General features: G+C 38.4%; 1 protein-coding gene across 2 annotated transcripts in view; it reads right to left on the reverse strand.

The window, feature by feature from the left end:
* The window catches only part of STXBP6 (syntaxin binding protein 6), a 275,229-nt gene that overhangs the window by 233,267 nt on the left and 20,832 nt on the right, over positions 1-21,130 (reverse strand). Inside the window, exon 1 of one of the 2 annotated variants that reach the window (XM_078334639.1) lies at positions 1,633-17,157. The exons of the other annotated variant lie outside the window; for it this stretch is intronic. The gene's annotated coding sequence lies outside the window, so the exon portion shown is untranslated. Of the gene's footprint in view, positions 1-1,632; positions 17,158-21,130 lie in introns of those variants that run through there. 2 annotated transcript variants of the gene reach the window in all.

Here is a 21,130-nt window from a genome sequence, read left to right on the forward strand (position 1 = left end):
GATGGCTAAGATCATTTCTTGTTAATTTGTTTTGTTTTTATTTCAGAATGGTCTCACACAACTATCAAACCGTATTATAAGACATCAAGTTAAGGATGTATTAACGCGATTGAAAAATGAAATTTCAAAACAGTTCAATAAGAGGAGAATTTTTATCACTGGGTCCTAATATTTGATGTTCTAAAACTTAAAACATATAACCTCAAAGCTTCAAATGTTATTTAATTTCCCAGGAACTTTTCTCTTAAGCTCATTTGCTGGTTACTTGGGTCCTTTGCTTTTCCATTTTCCTACTTGCATCTCAAAATGAGGCAGAAATTATACAAATTATACAAAACTATATAATGAATAATCAAAATATATTTCCTTCCCAGACCCAAAGCCCAAAACATTAGGTTGCACAGTATCAGGTAGCATAATCAAGTGCACAGAAAATCTCCTCCCTCAGTGAAACAGAAACCCAACAAGCCCAATCCAACAACCTGAGGAGCACGGCATGGCCACCGTGTCATCTGCTCTTTGAGAACTTATTCCAACTTGGTGCTGACCCTGCACTAAGAGATTCAGGTTTTCTAGTCCCACTGGTTTCTGTTAGGGGGCACCAAAGCACCCACTCGTAGCCTCTTCATCAAAACAATATCACGCACACACACAAACTGCATTTACAACCAAGCCAAATACCACAAACATTACATGTTGCCAAATTTTCAGCAACGTGACTGCCACTGTATGAACTACAAATCATTCAAAGCCATTAATTACTTTTTCTGGAGTGAGTGGCACTCTCCAGGCTGAAATGCTAAGAGGCTATCCCCAATCTCTCCACCAGCCTTCAGTTGTTTTTTAACTAAAGCACCTAATGGTTACCAAACACAACTGCCACTAACAGTGGCTCACTGAGATCCTGGGGAAAGGAAAAAGAGGTCTTCAGAGATTCAAAAGCGCACTTGGAGATTCTGACACACCCTCATTCCTTTTTGGGAATCACTGATATGAGAGATTCCAGCTCAACATGCATTCCTGGAATTCTGAGTTCTCACCATAAAAACTAGCCAAGGCAGTCCTCAGGAAGAGCTGTTAAGTTATGGCTCACTTTGTGATGCTTATGCTCACTTTAGATTTGAAAAGAAATTTATGGACTAGTCCAAAGTAGCCTCTAATCAGACTGTGAGGAAGAACACGTTTCCACTTTAATAATTCTTCTCCAGTAAACATATGGAGGTAATTAAAATTTGTTCCAATTTCTACTTCCCGTCTTTTTTTTTAGTTGTTTTATTATTAAAAATGTTATTTGAATTGTTACATGCAATTGGCATTGTACAAAATATCAGAATAAGAAAAACAGCCTTGACTTTACCCATAAAAAATATTTAGTCCATATTACATACAAGTTTATATGTACAAAAAGTAAATTTTAGTAAGCTTTATTATTAAAGTAATAATTGCACCTTAATGTCAAGCATAAAATTTTTAATGATTTTAAATACTTTGCTCTTAAGAAAAGAATAAACAAAACCTGAATTTTAGATCTGAATTCAAATTGCCTGGGGCTATTTTATACCTAAATAAATAGTGGCATAAACCATCAAATGTTTTGTATTTAAAATATGCTTTTATAAGGCATTTACCTACCTTTAACCCAAACTTTTAGTTGGAACTTCACTTTATGGAAAACTCCACACACAAAGCACCTTTCTTCCTAGTACTTCAAGGTCTTTATGAAGGAACAGAACTTTCTAAACAGGAAACTAAAGCACAGAAAGGTGGAGCCTTAGTGACACTAGAACCCCAAATTCCTGGCATTCCCCAGCCATAAGTTCAAGGCTGTCATCATCATATATCACAGGCCTTGCATGTAGAGATGGGTCTCTTTGATGCTTTTTTTTTCTTTTTTTTTTAATTTGGTCAAAGTGACAAAGCTGAAAGAAAATAAAATTTTGACAAGATCAATGATGGTACCATGGAGTTTCAAAGCCCATCCTATGAAAGAACTATCTTTCCATTTTACATTCTGACTTTCTGTATTCTAAAACTACCTTCAACAAGGTCGATGAGATGACTTGCTTAAAAAGCCCACGAAAATGACAGTCCAAATACAGAAATCTAAATACAACAAATCACTTAAATCAGACATTGAGACCTTTTCACTATGACAGATTTAATGTTGAGAAAAATAACAAGCAAAGCTTTAGTGCAAAATGAATTTGCCTACAACTACAAAAACCAGTTTAGTATTCAAGATCTACTTTACCACAAAGAAATATACATTCCATTGAGAACCCTTCAACCTTTGACAGTCTTTGCTTCACTCCCCATCTGAACCACAAGGTAATTATGATGCATCTGAATAGTGACACGGGCTCTGATCCAAGCTTCCTATAAGATGACACTTCTCCAGATGGCACCTGAGGCTGTCAGGTACTGTCAGGTATTTCCTATGTTGGAAAAATACTCCAGGACATTACATAAGACTGCTCCTCTGCCGTATATGGGCTAACTTCAGAAAGCCACTGCTAACTGTTTTGGAAACACACTTTATTTTCTCATGATAGAAACTCTTCCATAACTGGGAAATAAGAGCTAATGTTGTTCATTATCTAAGAGAAGCTAAGGTTATTGGTAATTGTGACAAAATGGCAGGTTACTGGGTTCAGACCAAGAGAGTGAGACAAAATAATGCTTTCCCTGAGCCCCAGAGACAACAAAATCCAGCCATTTTAAGTAGCCAAATGTTAGAGATTTGTATACTATTCAGTGATATAAATGAGAGTCTCAGGCTTAAGTCATCATTATTGAGCTTTTAAAATTGCAGAATGTTTTATTGCAGGATTTGGTTCAGCCAACTACAAGATGAAAAAAAAATATTTCTAAGCTATATAGTTGAAGAATAAATTGGATCCTGGGTTCTGAAATTAGTGGAAAATACATGAGCCATTAATGAATTCCACAGGTAAGGCAGGCTCTTCTCTGGATGACTGAAATCTTCAAAAGTTAATTCTACTACTTCATTTTGAATTTCCTACTGTGACTAGAAAAACAACATATCCAGAGTACTAGTTGTTTTTTGTTTGTGACACAGGGTCTCATTCTGTCACCCAGGCTGCAGTACAATGGCACAAAAGCAGCTCACTGTAGTCTCAAATTTGACTAGAGCCAAATTGCAGTTTTGCCACTTATTAGCTGTGAGACTTCAAGCAGATGACTTAGACATACACAAAAATGGAGTTAATAAAAAAAGGGAACTAATTTATAAGGCCACATGTGATTGTAAGTATATTGCACAAAACATAAAGATGAGCCTAGAATAGTAGTTCTCAAGTTTGTGGGCCTTAGGATGCCTTTACACCCCTAGAAATTATTCAAGACTTCAAAAAGCTTACCTTAAAAAATTCTAGAACACATAAGAACATGCATGCACACAGCCAGGCACTGTGGCTCATGTCTGTAATCCAAGCACTTTGGGAGGCTGAGGTGGGCGGATCACTTGAGGCCAGGAGTTCAAGACAAGCTTGGCCAACATGGTAAAACCCCATCTCTACTAAAAATATAAAAATCAGCCAGGCGTGGTAGTGCATGCCAGTAGTCCCAGCTATTGGGGAAGCTGAAGTAGCTTTACAATCCCATGAACACAGGAGGTGGAGGCTGCAGTGAGCTGAGACTGCACCACTACACTCTAGCCTGGGCAACAAAGCAAGACTCTGTCTAAAAAAAAAAAAAAAAAAAAAAATGCAGCATACATTCCAATAGTCAATATATGGTTCTAGAAAACTTCACTATATACATGTAAGAGAATGAGAATAAAACAGGTGAATTATGTCTTATTATTATGAAAATTGTTTTGACTTCACAGACTCACTAATAGGATCTTGGGAACCCCTAGGCATCCACAAACTACACTATAAGAACGATTGGCCTAGCATACAAAAAGCAGGGAAGCTGTCAAAGACTATTAAGGTTATATATCAGAAGGATTCAGGAGACTACACAGAGGATTTCCATCAGCCAAAGATGAGACCATTTTAGTTTCAATAAGAATAAATGAAATGGCCTGGAAGGTGGCTCATGCCTGTAATCCCAGAACTTTGGGAGGCTGAGGTAGGAGGATTGCTTGAACCCAGTAGTTTGAGTCTGCAATGAGCTACAATTGCACGGCACTCCAGCCTGCATGACAGAGCAAGACCCCATCTCTTAACAACAACAACAAAAGAATAAATGCAATGGTTTGAAACATCAATATTTTAAAACTAATGAATTCTTAATGAGCCATCAATTATTCTTTCTCTCTTTCCCCAACTCCCCCAATTGGTTATCTTTGGATACTAGGGAGTCAACTATTTTGAAAACTGGTGGATAAATGGAAAGAATCAAGCATTTTTCTTGCCTTTTCTATACAACTGTATCCCAGGATAGCCAAACAGATGATTGGCAAGATTATTCTTTATAGAAGTAGTCTGGCTAATAAATGGAGAAATGATTGACATGAAATAACATTTTAAAACTCTTAATGAATTGATGGATTTAGGCAGCAACAATCAACACTGACTGTCAATCTCTCTCTCTCTCTCTCTCTCACACACACACACACACACACACACACACACCCTAAAGCTAAGTGTCTTCTCATGGGAATACAGAACACCAGTCATGTAGTACTTTTGACAAAACTTGAAACAGAATTCAATCCAACCTCTAAATGTAACTACCAGTTCACAAGAAATACAGAGGCTAGAGGAATATGTTAAAGAGAGAAACATTTAACATTTAACTCCATAAGATGGAATCAGCAAAAATCCAGCCAGTGGAAAATGTTACAGAATAAATGACTCCATTTGACAAAAAATAGACCACCAGGAAAAGATGGTGAAGAGTAAATCCATAGATTAAAAGGGACTGAAGAGGAATGTCAAACCAACTGCAATGTATGGACCATATGTGGATACTGTTACAAACTAAAAATGAAAATAATGAGAAAAACAAACAAATGTGAACACTGAATAAATAGCCCATATTTGATTATATTAGAGAATTTTAAAATGTAATAATGGTATTATAGTATTAAAAGAAAAAAGAGTTATCTTTTAAAGCTGTGTACTAAAATATTTGCTAATAAAATAATAGAATACCAGGGATTTGTTTCAAAATAATCCCTGATAGAGATAGGAGGCTAGGATCTAGATGAAACAAGATCGGCCATAAATTAATCATTGTTGAAGTTAGGAAAGAGGCATATAGGGTCTGCTATTATATTCTCTTGAACTTCTGTGTATGTGTGAAATTTTCTATACCCAAGAAGTTAAAAATATGGCCGGGTGTGGTGGCTCACACCTGTAATCCCAGCACTTTGGGAGGCCAAGGTGGGTGGATCACTTGAGGCCAGGAGTTTGAAACCAGCCTGGCCAACATAGTGAAACCCTGTCTCTATGAAAAATACAGAAATTAGCTGGGGTGGTGGTGCATGCCTGTAATCTCAGCTACTCAGGAGGCTGAGGCAGGAGAATTGCTTAAACCTGGCAGGCAGAGGTTGCAGTGAGTCCGAATTGCATCACTGCACAACAGCCTGGGTGACGGAAAGAGACCCTGTCTCAAAATACATACATACATACACAAAAATTAAAAATATAAAATTTAAAAGCAGCCATGAAAATGTCTGCTTGTCCTCTCCAGCTATACTGTGAGATGCTGAGAGGCAGGCCCTACACACTCAGCTACCATGCACACAGTCAGTGCTCACAGAGCACTTGAACTAGGCTATCAGCCAAAGATCTGCAAAGCTGAACTGTGGCAGGGTATGTTCTGCAAAGCAGTTCTAAGCCAGCTGTCTCTGAACTGCAGACATCCCTCCAACAAAGCAGAGAACAAAACTGTATTTTTAGTATGATAACCAAGAAAGATAAATAAAAACTCTACAGAAAAAACTGTTTAAAAAGCTTTTCAGATAAAAAGAAAATAAATGAAAACATTCAATTTTTTTTCTCTTTGCTATAGGGACTATGGGAATTTGATTTTCTCTGCTTCTGTTTCTCTGAATTTCCCAAATTTTCTGTAATTACCACATTATTTTAAATGTTGGAGAACACTCTAACTTTTTTACTTTTAAATCACTTATGTCAAAGCTCTACTGATGGCTGCTTTTACATAATAATGATATTTCATTTGTTATATTTCTCTGATCCTTTCTATGACTTGGATAAAGGAAGAATATTATAATGAAGAAAATACTGAAAACTATCATTGAGGAATTTTTAAATTAAATTATAGAAGCAGTATGAGAACACCCTTATTTGTATTGGTGAAGGGAAAGATAACCATTATCTTTTTCTCTATAAAATAAAAGATAATTGCTTTTTTTTTTTTTTAAAAAATCACATTTTAATAACCTGGACCAAGGGAATTTCTTAAGGTTCTTCTAAAACCTCAGTTTCAATGCAGGCAGCTAGGAACAAAGGTATCTGGGACCTAACGAAGGGGCCTCTTGTGCACTCCTCTGTACCCCCTGTTCCAGATACATACCCTGGCACCTATCCCCCCCCCACCCCTTCCATCAGCCCAAGGGAGGAGGAGGATGAAGGAATTTAATTTAATGCCAAGATTCCACACCTGGCAAGACAATATTCTCCAAGGGAAGGTTCATCCCACAAACAGAAATGGATTTATTTATTATATTTTAGATATTAAAAGTTCCTTTTAGATAAAGCTTCTTAAAGAACTAGGCAACAGTTCTCCTGGAGCAAGCTTCAATTATTCCCCTTATAAAATAACTGAAAGAATACATGCACCAATGACTATTAATAATTGAACATGGAAAAAGAAAAATGTTAGAAATTTGGTGTGAATAATTGTTACGTTTTCTGCACAGGTCTAATTAAACTTGATTTAGACTGCATAGTGCCCTTTTTTGTAACTCTGCTATTAAATAAACAAACAAGAAGAAAAAAAAGCTCAAACTGCTGCTTCTCCTGTGCTTTACATACATTCTGGGGGACTGCAAAGTGAGGAAAAATGTGAAAACAACTCATATATGGCAGTGTCACTTTGTAGCTAAGAGTGTGAACTCTGAACCAGATTGCCAAGGTTAAAACTGCTGATCTGTCATTAATTAGCTCTGTAACCTGGGGGACACTGTGGAGTCTCTCTTGTATCATGGGTTTGTCAACTAAAAACTAAAGTTATGAGTGGAAGCGTCAGAGGGCTGTTGCAATAGCTGAGATGAGAAACGGAAAGTGCTTAGGTGAGTGCCTAAGCACCATGCATGCTCAATAAGGGCTACCTACAATTCTTATTATAACCTATTATACTTTTTTCTACTTTCTTCTTTTATTCTTCCTCTTTTTCACCCAAGAAAAAAAATATTTTACAAACTTCTATTTCTTTAGCCTCATCAGTAAATACTGTTATTTAAAGCCTAACTCTTTCATTTTCCCCAGTGTAGAAATTAAATTTTTCTGTAAGAAAAGAAAAAATGGAGTTAGCTTCCTCTTTACTTTGTGCCAGTCAGAAATGGTATCAGATTCCTAATTCCTTGAACCTAGAAAAAATCATAGTTATTGAAGTCCTAGGCAATCCTTAGAGAGCATTTCCTTACCTTCCCCACCCAAATCCTTTGTATTGGGGATCTATTTTCCAGTTTTACTAAATCCCTCATGGCTCTTTCAAGTGTAAAGGAATTCTGAAAATCCATGCCAAAAAGATAATAAGAAATTCACATTCTAAAGAAAAGAATACCAGTCTTAAAATGCCTACATGTCATATACAGCTTTTATGCAAAAGAAAATGCTTGATGTGTTTTTACTATCAGGGAGACTCCTGGTTTGTGAACTTGCTAAACAGGACATGAAAAGGATTGCTGGAATCATAAAATCAAGCTAGGAAAGCATAAAACTTTAAAAAAATAAACAAACCATATATTCCAGGCTACAAGGAAGCATGTAGGAAAGGAGATATGGCATGGGCTTCACACAATACTTCAGGCTCTAATCACATGGGTATTTGGTATGAGAACTAAAAGGAAAATTATAAGGCCTACATTGAAGAAAAGAAGTTGGTAGATAGAGGAGATAGAAGAAATTTGAGGTAAGTGCTGTCTGGCTATTCAGTACATAGTGCTGAGTATGCAGTTAAACACTTAATTAGAAATTAATACAAATAGTCCATTAATGGCATAATCAATAGCCTAGCCAACCAGATGCCAGATATAAAGTAGTATCTCTATGTTTACATATTTGCACTTAAGCACAAGTGCATGTAATGAGACAATTTTTTATTCACCAGAATTCTTGGAAAATAAACAATTTATTTGTGGTAGTTGGTAGGGTATAAAAGTAAGGACTTCTCACTTTTCTATGGTTGCCCCTATGTGGGTAGAATGTTCAAGGGAGAAAGAATATGAAGTAGGGATAGAATTGGAAGAGCTGGTGAAAGACCACCCATGTCAATCTGTGACTCTTCAAGTGTTCATGAAAGCCTATTTGATGAGACTAGATTCCCTGTGGAAACTGGTGTGAGAGAAACACTGCATTCAGAGTCTGTGAGAGATGCAGAAACACTTTCTTGGGAAGCAGAAGCTCAGAGGCAGAAGTGTAAGTCATGAGAAGGCTTTGGGTTGATCCAAATGATGGGGAATACCAGTTGATACTTGGTTATCAAGATAAAAGCTTGACAGTATAAGGTAAGAATGCAATGTATTCAAAGATCATATACTCCAGGGAAACCTACAAGTCAAGGTCATTTGACTAAGGGTGGCCTTGGGCCATAATTCATCCCAATGACTTACTTGGCTCTAAGTAATACTTAGGGAACATTAAAGAGGAGGCTAAATTGCCTCACAGTTGAGTGTGAAGCTCAGCTTACTATCCAGTAGCTCAAATTCAGCAGTTGTTCTGTTTTCTCAGGCATCCATCCTGAATCTTCTCTTTCCAAATGTTCTTGGTTTTGGATCACCCGTAGGTCTTCTCCTCAAGTAAGCAATCACAAGACTTCTCTATAACACACAATACATACACTGCCCCAGCTCAGCACATCCAGAAAACACATTCTTAACCTGAACTTTGCAATGTCTTCCTTTCTGTTCTCTCCCCATTGTTGTACTGCTTCTTTATCTTCCCATTCCTCCTGCAGTGTGCACAAATAGGGCTTCCAGAGATTCTCAATACATCTCAGACCCCAGCCATTGCCTGTGGCTTCTGACTTTCCTGAAACTCACTCCTTACACAGCTAAATACTGGCATGGGTACCTCCTCCAGGCCTATGCAGCGATGCACTAGACTTCTCTAGTTCCCACACAGTGATTTTTAATAATGGAAAACTAGAATTATCCCTAAGACCCTAAGCCCTCCTGGTTTTACAAAGTACCAACCCAGAATTTACTAAAAATACCAGAGGTAGAAGCCAACCATCTGAGAGGGGCAATGTAGTAAAATATCAGGGGCCAAACCTCTATATTCTATGCTATTCTTTGGCATTACCACCCAGTGCTAGGGCACTCTCCTGACAGTCTCTTTCTTCCCATCTTTCCACACTCCTCCCTCAAGGGTGATTTTCAGAGTCATGAACCTTGGTATAGTAGGTAAATCCTGGTTCAGGAACCCAGAGAGCTGTGTCCTGGTCCCAATCTGCCAGTATATACAATATGGACTAGGGACAGTCACCAATCCTCTCTAGACCATTGCTTTCTTCTATGTACACTATAGAGGCTGAACTATGTTTCTAGCCTTGTCCTGCCTATGTGATAAGTCCTTAACTTATAAAATTCCTCAATGTAGGATCTTTCTGATCGACCGCCCAGGCCCAATAAGAATAGCTGCCACCAATTATGAACCCACCATGTGCCAGGCATTATTCTTGGCAGTTTACAATTTCAACTGCAACTTCCTAGAGGATCTTAATGAGGCCAGCTCCTTGGCTGCAATTTAACCCAATCCCTTTCTGCTCTGCTGAGCCCAGGAAGCAATACTAGGTGGACTTCTACCTCATCTTCCACATTTACAGGTCTTATTAAGCTTAGTGAAGAGGTACACAAAAGCATGGGAGAATAAACAGCCGCAAGAAGACTTGTGTCTAGAACGAACTAATTATTTGTCCTTAGAAACATGCTGAGAACAAAGCAGGTAATTCAGTTACTATGCTTATCAGCAACTCTGTTCTTACTAGAGACAAATGAAGCAATCCTTAAAGACCTAAAGCCTAATATAGGAGAACCCAAGTCTCAGGACTCTCGAATTATCCCAGGGTCTAAAGGAACTTGTGGATTGTTAAGCCTTGAGTTGAACAGAGAAATGATTCTTTCCTTGGGAATAGTTTGAGAAAAAAAATCCAAGATTTTTCACAACCTTAAAAATCTATAAAAGAGCTAACTTAACTTACATAGACAATATATGCAAAAGAGTCAAAGAAAGGAACAATCTATATCATGTTGGACTTACTCACTCCTTCTTTTGCCTTTACTTTTCCCTATCCTAACATAAGGAGATAGATTTAAATAAAACAGAGTGAATTGCCTGGTTTGCAGCAAAGCGCTCTCAGATACAGGTATCTTGAGTGCTGAGTGACTTCTGCCATCTTTGCTCATCATCCTCAGCCTGAAACCTGGACACTCTTGCCCCATGCTTTGTTATTTACCTAATCTTCCCAGGATCAGTAACAAATAGAGCTGTATCTGAAGACCATACCCAAATTCCTTTTCAGATTATAGATTTCTGCATATTGATTAGGCAGTAAGGATTTTTATCACAACCTTCAGATGTTTTGAGATTTAATCAGATTTAGTATCTTATTATAAAATACAAGTTTCTTCCCCCCGCCCCAAGTGAGCATTTCAAACTCCTTTCGCTCTCAAGTATAAAAAATGCTGGTTCTGTCCAATCCATGCCATCCAGAGAAGTAATTTTGAGCTCTAAGATTACCACATATAAACTACAGACTGGTAGCCCTGCTTTGGTTTCAGTTGCTACCAAAGCCTGATATACATTACACATGACAACAGATGTCTCTAACATAGCTTCCTACTTACTCTCCAAGGCTCATCACAGTGAGAGCCACAAAGGATTCAGTTAAACTTGGCCTGTTCTTGAAGGTTTTGATTGCACTGCCAGTCACTTTCAGAGGCAACATGACCATGTAAGGCAAAAAGGAGAACCAAATTATGCAAGCAACTGAAAATTCTAGGAACTCCAGAGATTTAAATGACTTACATTTTCTCTAGTAACATAAAGTGCTTAAAGATACATTTTTTTTCTGATAAAATATCACTCCCAGTACATATTTTGAAAACAGAGAGGTGAACCCAAAGCCATTTACATATATTCTCTCAGCTGTATTTCCAATGAAACCCAAGGTAAGAAGGTTTAGAGGAAACAGGAAATCTGCTCTTAATAAATAGCCAATCCAATTACATCACGTGAACCCTGACCAAATTCTTCCTCTCCTCTCCAAATCCTACAATCAGCATGGGAAACCTCAATATCCAAGCCTATTAAAACTCTGGTCTATTCTCTGAAATGTCTCTGAATGTCCTCACATTCAACAACATTCTCTTCCACTCCACCTGAGCCATCTACCACCCATCAAGCAGTCCTCCCTTTGACTACAATATCCTCAGCTTCAGCTTATTAAAATCCCCTTCACTGTGATCAACCATTTGAGCCTCATCAGAGGTGTCACTGCATATCCCTTCTTACTCAGCTTCCTTTCTAATTGCCACGGTTTTGATAACATGCTTTCCATAGCACTGTTGCAAAATGCCCTAACTTGCCTTGCTCAAGCTCCCTTTGTCTTTCCCCATCTGCCCAACCCCAGTCTTAAATGATGCCTACTGTATCTCTGTCTGTGTCTACAACTAGCACCTGGACACTGGAGAAAGCCACACACAGGCAGATTCATGAGTACCAAATGCAAATGCATCCTCAGCCAGCTGGGCAACCCTACCACATTTCTCTTACCAAATCATTCTCACCATTCTCTCACTCTCCTCAATGACTCATTCACTCTTAAACCTCCACCCAACACCTTCTGACATCCACCCCACCACCACCTCCATTCCCAAATGGCCATTCTCAGCTGGAGGCCATCTCACCCAGCAACTTCCTGCCATCAGACTAATTTACAACTACAGCAGCCTTCAGCTTCTTCCCTCCTGCTGCATCTTGTTCTCTCCTCTCATCTTAGGCCAATCACTCCATTTGGGCTTCAGATTCCACTCCATCCTACCTTCTCAGGCTCACGTGATCAATTGTCCTTTCCTCTCCTGTTTATGCAATCAATTTCTCCCTTTCAACCAGATCCTTCCCATCAGCACTTCAACATACTCAAGACCTGCCTTTAAAGCACTCCAACTCAACCTTACATGACTCTAGCTACTGCCTTATTTATCAGTTTCCCCTTACAGGAAAAAATAGAGTGTCTTCATTTTCTTCACCTCCTATTCATTTTTCAGCCCATTGCAATCTGGCGTGGCCCCATCACTCACTGCAACAGCTCCACCTCAAGTCAATGACCACTTTGTTGCTAAATTCAAACGAGTTGACATATTGGTGGTATTGGCAATATTGACCAATTTCTCCCTGAAAACTCCTTACCTTGACCTCCATGACCAAAGCTTTCCTTTCTACTGCAATGGCTCCCTTCTCATTACAGACTTGTCTTCCTCTACGTATTCTCTAGGGTTCAAGCTCCTCAAAGCTCGAACCTAGGCCTCCTTTTCTCTTTTCATTCTATACAAGGGGTCAAAAGCCCTGCTACTCATAAGGGAAAGCAACTAATACAATTAAGTGAAGCAAAATTAATCGTCATTTGCCCCTCAGTACTATTATACGATTTAAAACACAGTAGAATGAGCAAGATAACTGGCAACAGCTCCTAGGCATCGAGGGAAGATGACAATAGGGAGTGGTATTGGCTATAATAAAGTGAAGAGCCAATGCTCCAAATAGAAGTTACTCAGCTCAAGACAAAAATCCTGATTTCTATGTGAAAACTCACAATTTTGAACGTCTTGGCAACTGTGTCAATTAAAATTCTTTCTGGTACAAGTAAAAGAAATCTTGGTTCAAAATGAGTTACACCAAAAAGGGAATGTATTGTCTCATTTAACTCAAAAGCCTAGAAGTACATAATGGCCCAGGATTAATCAGTAAGATTAGGGATTCTCTATCTGCATTCCATTTCTTTGTTGTCTCCACTCTTAGATAAGCTCTACCCTAGAGTAGCAAGGCAGTTCCTAGACCTCCAGCCCACATCCTTCTAAGTTTAAGCAGAAAACAAGAAAATATCTCTTCCTAGAGTTCCCCCACAGGCTCAAAATTCCCTGTGATTGGGCCAACTTGAATTACAAGGCCATTCTTGACCCAACCATTATGGCTAAGTGAGTTAGGGACTGATTGGCTCACCCTGGGTCACTTACTTCATTTCTGGGGTCAGAGGTAGAACTTTATCTGAAACACAAAGTCTGAAATTGGAGGATAGAGAATTTAAAAGGAAATTAAGGTGCTGCTACCAAAAAAGAAAATAGATTCTGGGCAGCCAAAAAACATAAACATATGTTACAGCAACTCATTCAAATATTTTAAAAACATTACACAGGCCAAATAAAACAGGTTTTCTGGCTGACGGTTTCTTGTCAACCTCCAGTTCCAGTCCTCCTTTCTCTACTTGTTTCCTAGGTGATCTCATCCAAGACTGAGTCTTCACCTACCATCTCTATACTGAAAATGCCACAATTTTATCTGACTCAGAAATTCAACTGCCTACTCAACATCACCACTTGGATGCCTCAAACTCATCTCCAATTCAATTTGTCCAAAATGAAATTCATGATGTTCCTACATTTCACCCCTCCCCTCCCCAAAGCTGGCCTTCCTCAGAGCCCTTATTGCAAGGGAAGACGGGGTGAGGGGATACTTGTTACTTCAGCATTAGCAGCCATAAAACATGATCCTAACCTGATTGTTGGTACAAGTCTCCAAAGAGCATTTTTAAATCTTCAATAAGAACACTGAACTTTTAACAGAATTCCAAGGATACAAATGACTACCTCACTTATAAACAAGTGAGGATCATTAATATTTCCTCTGGTAACATCTTTAATTATTAACTACAGTTTGAACTTGGTAGAATTTTATCCCATTAGGTGTAATGTCAAATGGGAGTACACTTTACTATAAATGTATCATGATTCCACAGAAAGTTTTTTTCTACTCTTTGAAATAGGGAAAAACATGACTGAGGTATTGTTTGAAAAAAAAAATGCCTGCCAAAAAGTGAACTGTATGACTCTATTGAAAGTGTTTTTGTTTTCAAATTTTTTTTTAAAATTTGATATCTCAATTCATCTAAATTTGTAGTTGCCATTTTCCATCTCTTCCCAATTTATTTTTAAGACAGATAATAAAGTTTCGTCATAACAAAAGAAAAGTGGGACATCCAAAGGTGCTTTTAAGGCTGGGCAGTGGCTCATGCCTGCAATTCCAAACAGTATGGGAGGCCGAGGTAAGAGGATCACTTGAGGCCAGGAGTTTGAGACTAGCCTGGGCAACACAGCAAGACCCTGTTTCTTAAAAAAAAAAATTAAAAAATAAGTAAGGTGTGGTTGCTACTCAGGAGGCTGAGGTGGGACATCACTTGAGCCAAGGAGTTGGAAGTAACTTATGATCACATCACTGCAGTCCAGCCTGGACAACAGAACAAGGCTGGAATTCAGTGGAACGCAACAACAACAACTATAATAAAAACAAAAGTGCTTTAACTTATGTGTTTCTTAGTACAGCCATAGTCTTCTAGCAAACATATTATCTGATTTGATACTGACAACCTGGGAAGTTGATAGGGCACATATCTGGTAATATAAGAAATCTCTGATTGTAAGTTTGACAATTATTTTATGTATCACTATACTAGGAGGAAAAAGCATCACAAAACCATAACACACAATGTACTATAAAACACATCTTGTTTTCAGATATGTTAAAATGTAAAATAAACAAAAAGATCTCCGAATCTCTGAAAAACTCTCAGAAGCCTCACTTCACAGATAAGGAACCAGAAGCTCAGAGGTTATCCAAAGTTAAAGGTAGTAAGTTCAAGAATGAACTTGATCCTGTGGGATCAGTTTCCTATTCTGTTTTTCCACCAGTCCTGCTCCTGGAACTGAATGATCTCTAGAGTTCCTTCTGGGGCCCCAAAAGCTTTTCTGATACAAAGTTAGTAAAGGACAATCATCAACAAATCATTTCACTAAATGCTTTTTAAAATTGACATGGATTCTAATACTGAGAATTACTTAGAACTTGACTTTTCTCCAACTCCTAGACAGCCTAGCAAAAAGGTATTAAAAACAAACAAACGAAAAGATTGCATCTTTAATTTCACTGCTAACTCAGCAGGGGGCAGGTTGAGACAAAAACTTAAGAGTTGATAATTTTAAGTGTGATTCACAAGATGATTTACCCTTATGAAGTGTTATTCATAACTAGGCCTTTGGTCAGCTGAAACTTTCTTCTGTAATAAATGATGTCCATTTAATGATTTTTTTTGTTTCTATGTTTCAAAAATACTCACATGGAAAGGTGCCATATTATATCTAATTATTGCACAAACTAATGCAAAGCAAATGTGTAAGCCTAATAGTTTTAATCAGCCTGTGCAGAAGGCTGTTTGATTTCAACACCCAACATTCATTAAAAAGAAAATGTGCTGCAAAAAGCCAAGAAATTTTGATGTGTGGGATCTGAATAAGACAGATAGGCTTAACTCATGACAAGGCCTTTTTAAATTTAAATCTAAGTATTTTACATTTTGTATTCCTCACAACACTTACAGCAGAATTTCAAATAAACTGGATAATAAGTGTACATGATAAGGTATATATATATTAGGGAAAATGACATTTTCCTAAATGTTCCTCCTTCCAAGCCCAATGCTGGTTCTGGTGGAAAAAATCTGGCAGATTCTTAGTGGTGTCTCCCTTCAGGCTGCCTTTGTGGAATCACAAAGGCACATCAAATGGAATACTGTAAATTCTCAGGGAGCTGACAGTCTAATCAATGGGCAAACATAGAATATATACAGGTGGCAGATTATCTTTAAGTGTTCTTAGTAACTGAGCAACATATTAAAATGTTTTAACATCATGTCCAAACAGTGTAGGATGTAGAATTAGGAGACCTAATGAAGCCATTGTTGCTAGTTATGATCTTGGGCAAGTCAATTCTCTGAACCTGTTTCCTTACTCATTGCCTCCCCATCCCTCAGGGCTACTGCAAAAGAAATGAAGGCAAAAGAAAACCTTTTGCAAATCTGAAAGCACTACTCACGGTTAAGTATCATGAGGGAAACTTGCAAAATGTCCTGTTTCCCAGAATACTGCAGTGACTTCCTTTTGGAGTCCCTTAAAATGAAGTCAGAGTATTCTTTCTAAAATCTAAATTCAATCATTCCATTTCCAGGCCTCAAGATTCCTCCTTCCCAAAGGATGAACACTCAACTGTTTAGCTTGGTAAATAAGGTCCTACAAATATTGGCTCTTCCATCTCCCTTTCTCTAGCTTTACTCTTCAAAGACCACAGCAAATATACAGCTGCTTTCTGATCACATTGTCTTCCATATGTCTTTGTCTTTATATTTTGGTGCAGTTCCTGGCTACGATCATCCTGCCAAACTTAGGATTCCACCAACTGCTATTACAGCACCTTCCAAATTATCATGGGGCACTGAGCTTCTGCAGGACAAGGAGGATAAGTGTTTTATTCTTATCAGTAGCCCCCATCCTTAGTACAAAGCCCAACCTACAACAGCTCAGTAAATGTTCCCTGATGGTGCCAATGAGAAAATCTCGAGGGAACTGAAAAAAGGCTTAGAGGCCTAAATAAAAATATTACAGACCCACATGTCTTATCCAAATCCCCTAAAGCCAGGGGTGCTTTGGAATTAAGAGCTCTTGGTATTTTAGAAAGGTAATAGGCACATATACTTTGTGCTCCAAGTAGAATCTAGGTCAGCACCCCATACTCAAATACAGTAATACTGCTGCAGCAAAACTTACAAATGATCCCATTAAATTAGATAAAAGCAGAACATAAATAGACTCACATTTGTTCAAGTCCAATCTCACCACCAATTGAGTTAGAAGAGCTTTCAGAGCCTTTAAGATGTTGGAATTACAGAGAGAATGGTGGCTCCACACCACCTTATTTGTATACATAGCTTTTTCACATCCTTTTCTTATTTGCTCAGAAATTCAGTATGGCAGGACCAACCCATATTTAGATAACAAATAAAAGTGGACACACACCCAAATAGCAGCAGATGGGTTATAAAATATTCTGAGAAAAATGAATTCAGAGGCACATAAAAATAGTCATCATCAGTAGCAACTGTTAGAGCCTCATACACCATTAAAATTTTTTTTTAAAAAAAGAATTGCTAAATCTAGCATGGAAGAACCAGGTAAGAAAAGCAGTGAATACACAGAGCAGAAAATAAATGAAGGACTGATTGCAAGCCTGCACACGTGTATACATACATACATAAATATGATTAGGAGCTAACTCCTATCACTGATTCTAAATGATTTCCCAATTGTGGGGTCAGAAATGTACACACACAAACAATGGCATTCAGACACAAAACTCAAGCTGTCTTAGACCAATCTGATTTGCTTCCATATTAAAATAGAACCTGTAACGCATAGATACGACCATAGTTTGTTTATTGTGCTTTATTGTACTTCACAAATATTTTTACATTTTACACATTGAAGGTCTGTGGTAGCCCAGTGTTGAGCAAGTCTACTGGTGGCATCTTTCCAACAGCAAGTGCCCACTTCATGTCTCTGGGTCACAAATGGGTATTCTTGCAATATTTCAAAATCTTTCATTATTATATGCTACAGTAATCTGTGATCAATGCTCCTGTATGTTTCTATTGCACTTGTTTTGGAGTGTCTCAAACCGTGCCCAAAAATGACATGAACTTAATCAATAAATGTATGTATTCTGGCTGCTCCACCCACCAGCCATGCCCCTGCCTCGGGCCTCCCTATTCCCTAAGACACAATATTGAAATTAGGCCAATTAATAATCCTACAATTGCCTTTAAGTATTCAAATAAAGTAAGATTCTTGTGTCTCTCACTTTCAATCAAAAGACTGAGAAATGATTAAGCTTAGTGAGAAAAGCATATCAAAAGCCAGGATAGGCTGAAAGCTAGGCCTCTTGCACCAAACAGCCAAGTTGGGAATGAAAAAAACTTCTAAGAGGAAATTAAAAATACTGCTCTGGTGAACACATGAATGAGAAAGAAAAACATCCTTATTGCTGATACGAAGAAAATGTGACCAGTCTGGATACAAGATCAAATCAGCCAACTGGCTACAGCATTCCCTTAAGCCAAAACCTAATCCAGAGCAAGGTCCTCATTCTCTTCAATTCTATGAAGGCTGAAAGAGGTGAGGAAATTGCAGAAGAAAAAAACCTGGAAGCCAGCAAAGGTTGGCACATGAGGTTTGAGAAGAAGCCATCTCCATCACATAAAAGTGCAGGACGAAGTGGCAAGTGCTGATTTAGAGGCTGCAGCAAGTTATCCAGATGATCTAGCTAAGAAAACTGATTAAGGTGACTACACTAAACAACAGATTTCCAGTATAGATCAACAATCCTATATTGGAAGAAAATGCCATTTAATACTTCCATAGGTAGAGAGGAGAAGTCAAGGCCTGGCTTCAAACTTCAAAGAACAGGATGACTTTCTTGTTAGGTGATAATGCCGCTGGTGACTTTAAGTTGAATCCAACGCTTATTTACCATTCTGAAAGTCATAGGGCCCTTAAGCGTTATGCTACATCTATTCTGCGTGTGCTCTATCAATGCAACTACAAAACCTGGATTACAGCACATCTGTTCACAACATGGCTTACTGAATATTTTAAGCCCACTGTTGAGACTGACTGCTTAGAAAAAAAAAAATTCTTTCAAAATATTACTGCTCATTGACAATGTACCTGGTCATCCAAGAGCTCTAACAGAGAGATACAAAATGATAAATGTTGTTTTCATGCCTGAACATCCATTCTTCAGCCCGTGGGTCAAACATTCAAGTCTTATTAAGAAATACATTTCATTAGGTTAGAGCTGCCATACAGAGTGATTCCTCTGATAGATCTGGTCAAAGTCACCTCAAAACCTTCTGGAAAAGAGTCACCATTCTAGAAGCTATGACAAATATTTGTGATTCATGGGGGAGGTCAAAATATCAACATTAACAAGAACTTGGAAGAGGCTGATTCTATACCTCATAACTTTGAAGGCTTCAAGACTTCAGTAGAGAAAGTAACTGCAGATGTAGCGGAAATGGCAAGAGAACTAGAATCTGAAGGATAGTCTGAAGATGTGACTAAGTTGTGCAATCTTATGATAAAACTTGAATGAATGAGGAGTTGCTTTTTATGGATGAGCAAAGAAAGTGGTTTCTTGAGGTGGTAAAGAGGCCGTGAACATTATTGAAATGACAACAAAGGACTTAGAATATTACATAAACTCACATGATAAAGCAGCGGCAGAGTTTGAGAGGATTGATTCCAATTTTGATAGAAGTTCTATAGTGGGTAAATTGCTAACAAAAAGATTACTGTGGCTGGGCACGGTGGCTCACGCCTGTAATCCCAGCACTTTGGGAGCCCAAGGCGGGCGGATCACGAGGTCAAGAGATCGAGACCATCCTGGCCAAAATGGTGAAACCCCGTCTCTACTAAAAATACAAAAAAAATTAGCTGGGCATGGTGGCGCATGCCTGTAGTCCCAGCCACTTGGGAGGCTGAGGCAGGAGAATTGCTTGAACCCAGGAGGAGGAGGTTGCAGTAAGCTGAGGTCATGCCACTGCACTCCAGCCTGACACCTGGTGACGGAGTGAGACTCTGTCTCAAAAAAAAAAGATTACTATTTGCTGAAGGCTCAGATGATCACTGGCATTTTTTAGCAATAAAGTATTTTTAATTCAGGTATATATTATGTATTAGCATTAAAGACATAATGCTACTGGACACTTAATAGTCTTCAGTATAGTATAAACATAATTTTTATAAGCACCAAGAAACAAAAAAATTGTGTGACTTGTTTTATTATGATATTTCTTTCGTTGTTGTGGTCAGGAGCTGAACCAACAATATCTCTGAGGAATGCCTGCATATAAATATATTCTTTTAAACAAGCACAAAGACTCCTATATAATGCCTCATGTGAAAAATTTCTTTTAGAACCAAGTGCTGGAGGAAGTATAAAGCTTTCCCTGAGAACCTGGTAGGGGCTTTCCCTTCTGAAAAGACTTACTACATAATTAGGAAGAGGAAAGAGAATGTGTAATCCCATTTGCAGTAAATCCTAACACCTGGACACTCATTTGGGCATTACCTTAAAACTAAAAGTTCTTATTTCAGAAAGCAGGAATTTCTGCCTCAGAAGATTTATAACAGACACTACTTGATTCTATCACAACCAGAGGCCAATAATAATAGCAATGGCTACCATTTACCCTACTGAGTCTTCACTGTATGTAAGGCAGAGAGATGAACACTTTGAAAGTCTCAATTAATCCCCTTATTAATAATAGAACCTACCTCATAAGTTTACCATCCCATTTTACATATAACAAGCTGGATCTTTCAGGAAAGATCCCAGAGCTTTTAAGAAGGAAAATCAAATGGCTATGATGGCACCCCTTGCTAATTAGATAGCATTTGGATTGCAATTAGATGGCAATTGGACGGAGCAATCCAAATAGGCTGGAGTAACAAAGGTGAATAGCCCTAGCCCCCAAAGTCCGGTCTTCCATGCCTGTCTGACCACAGCATCCAGGACAGCACCCCCTGCCCAATATGAAGGGGAAAGGCTGTGTCTGGGCAGCTGAATGGGGAGAAAAGGCCAAGGTGCTCATCACCTCACTGCGGGAGTTTGGCCCCTTCCTTCCCAGCACCCTTTATTCTACTACAAGCCCTGTGGACTCTAATAACTAGACTTTTGCCCCTTTTTGAGGCCAATATTTGCCACTTAATCATGACTCTAAGACCCTGAGTGGAGGACAAGACATTATTCCTTCAAGGATTCTTCATCTTAAGGGGCAGTACAGAAAACAAAATGCTTACTGTGCGGGC

Source organism: Callithrix jacchus, chromosome 8, assembly GCF_049354715.1.
Source record: "Callithrix jacchus isolate 240 chromosome 8, calJac240_pri, whole genome shotgun sequence".
Classification (NCBI taxonomy): Eukaryota; Metazoa; Chordata; class Mammalia; order Primates; family Cebidae; genus Callithrix; species Callithrix jacchus.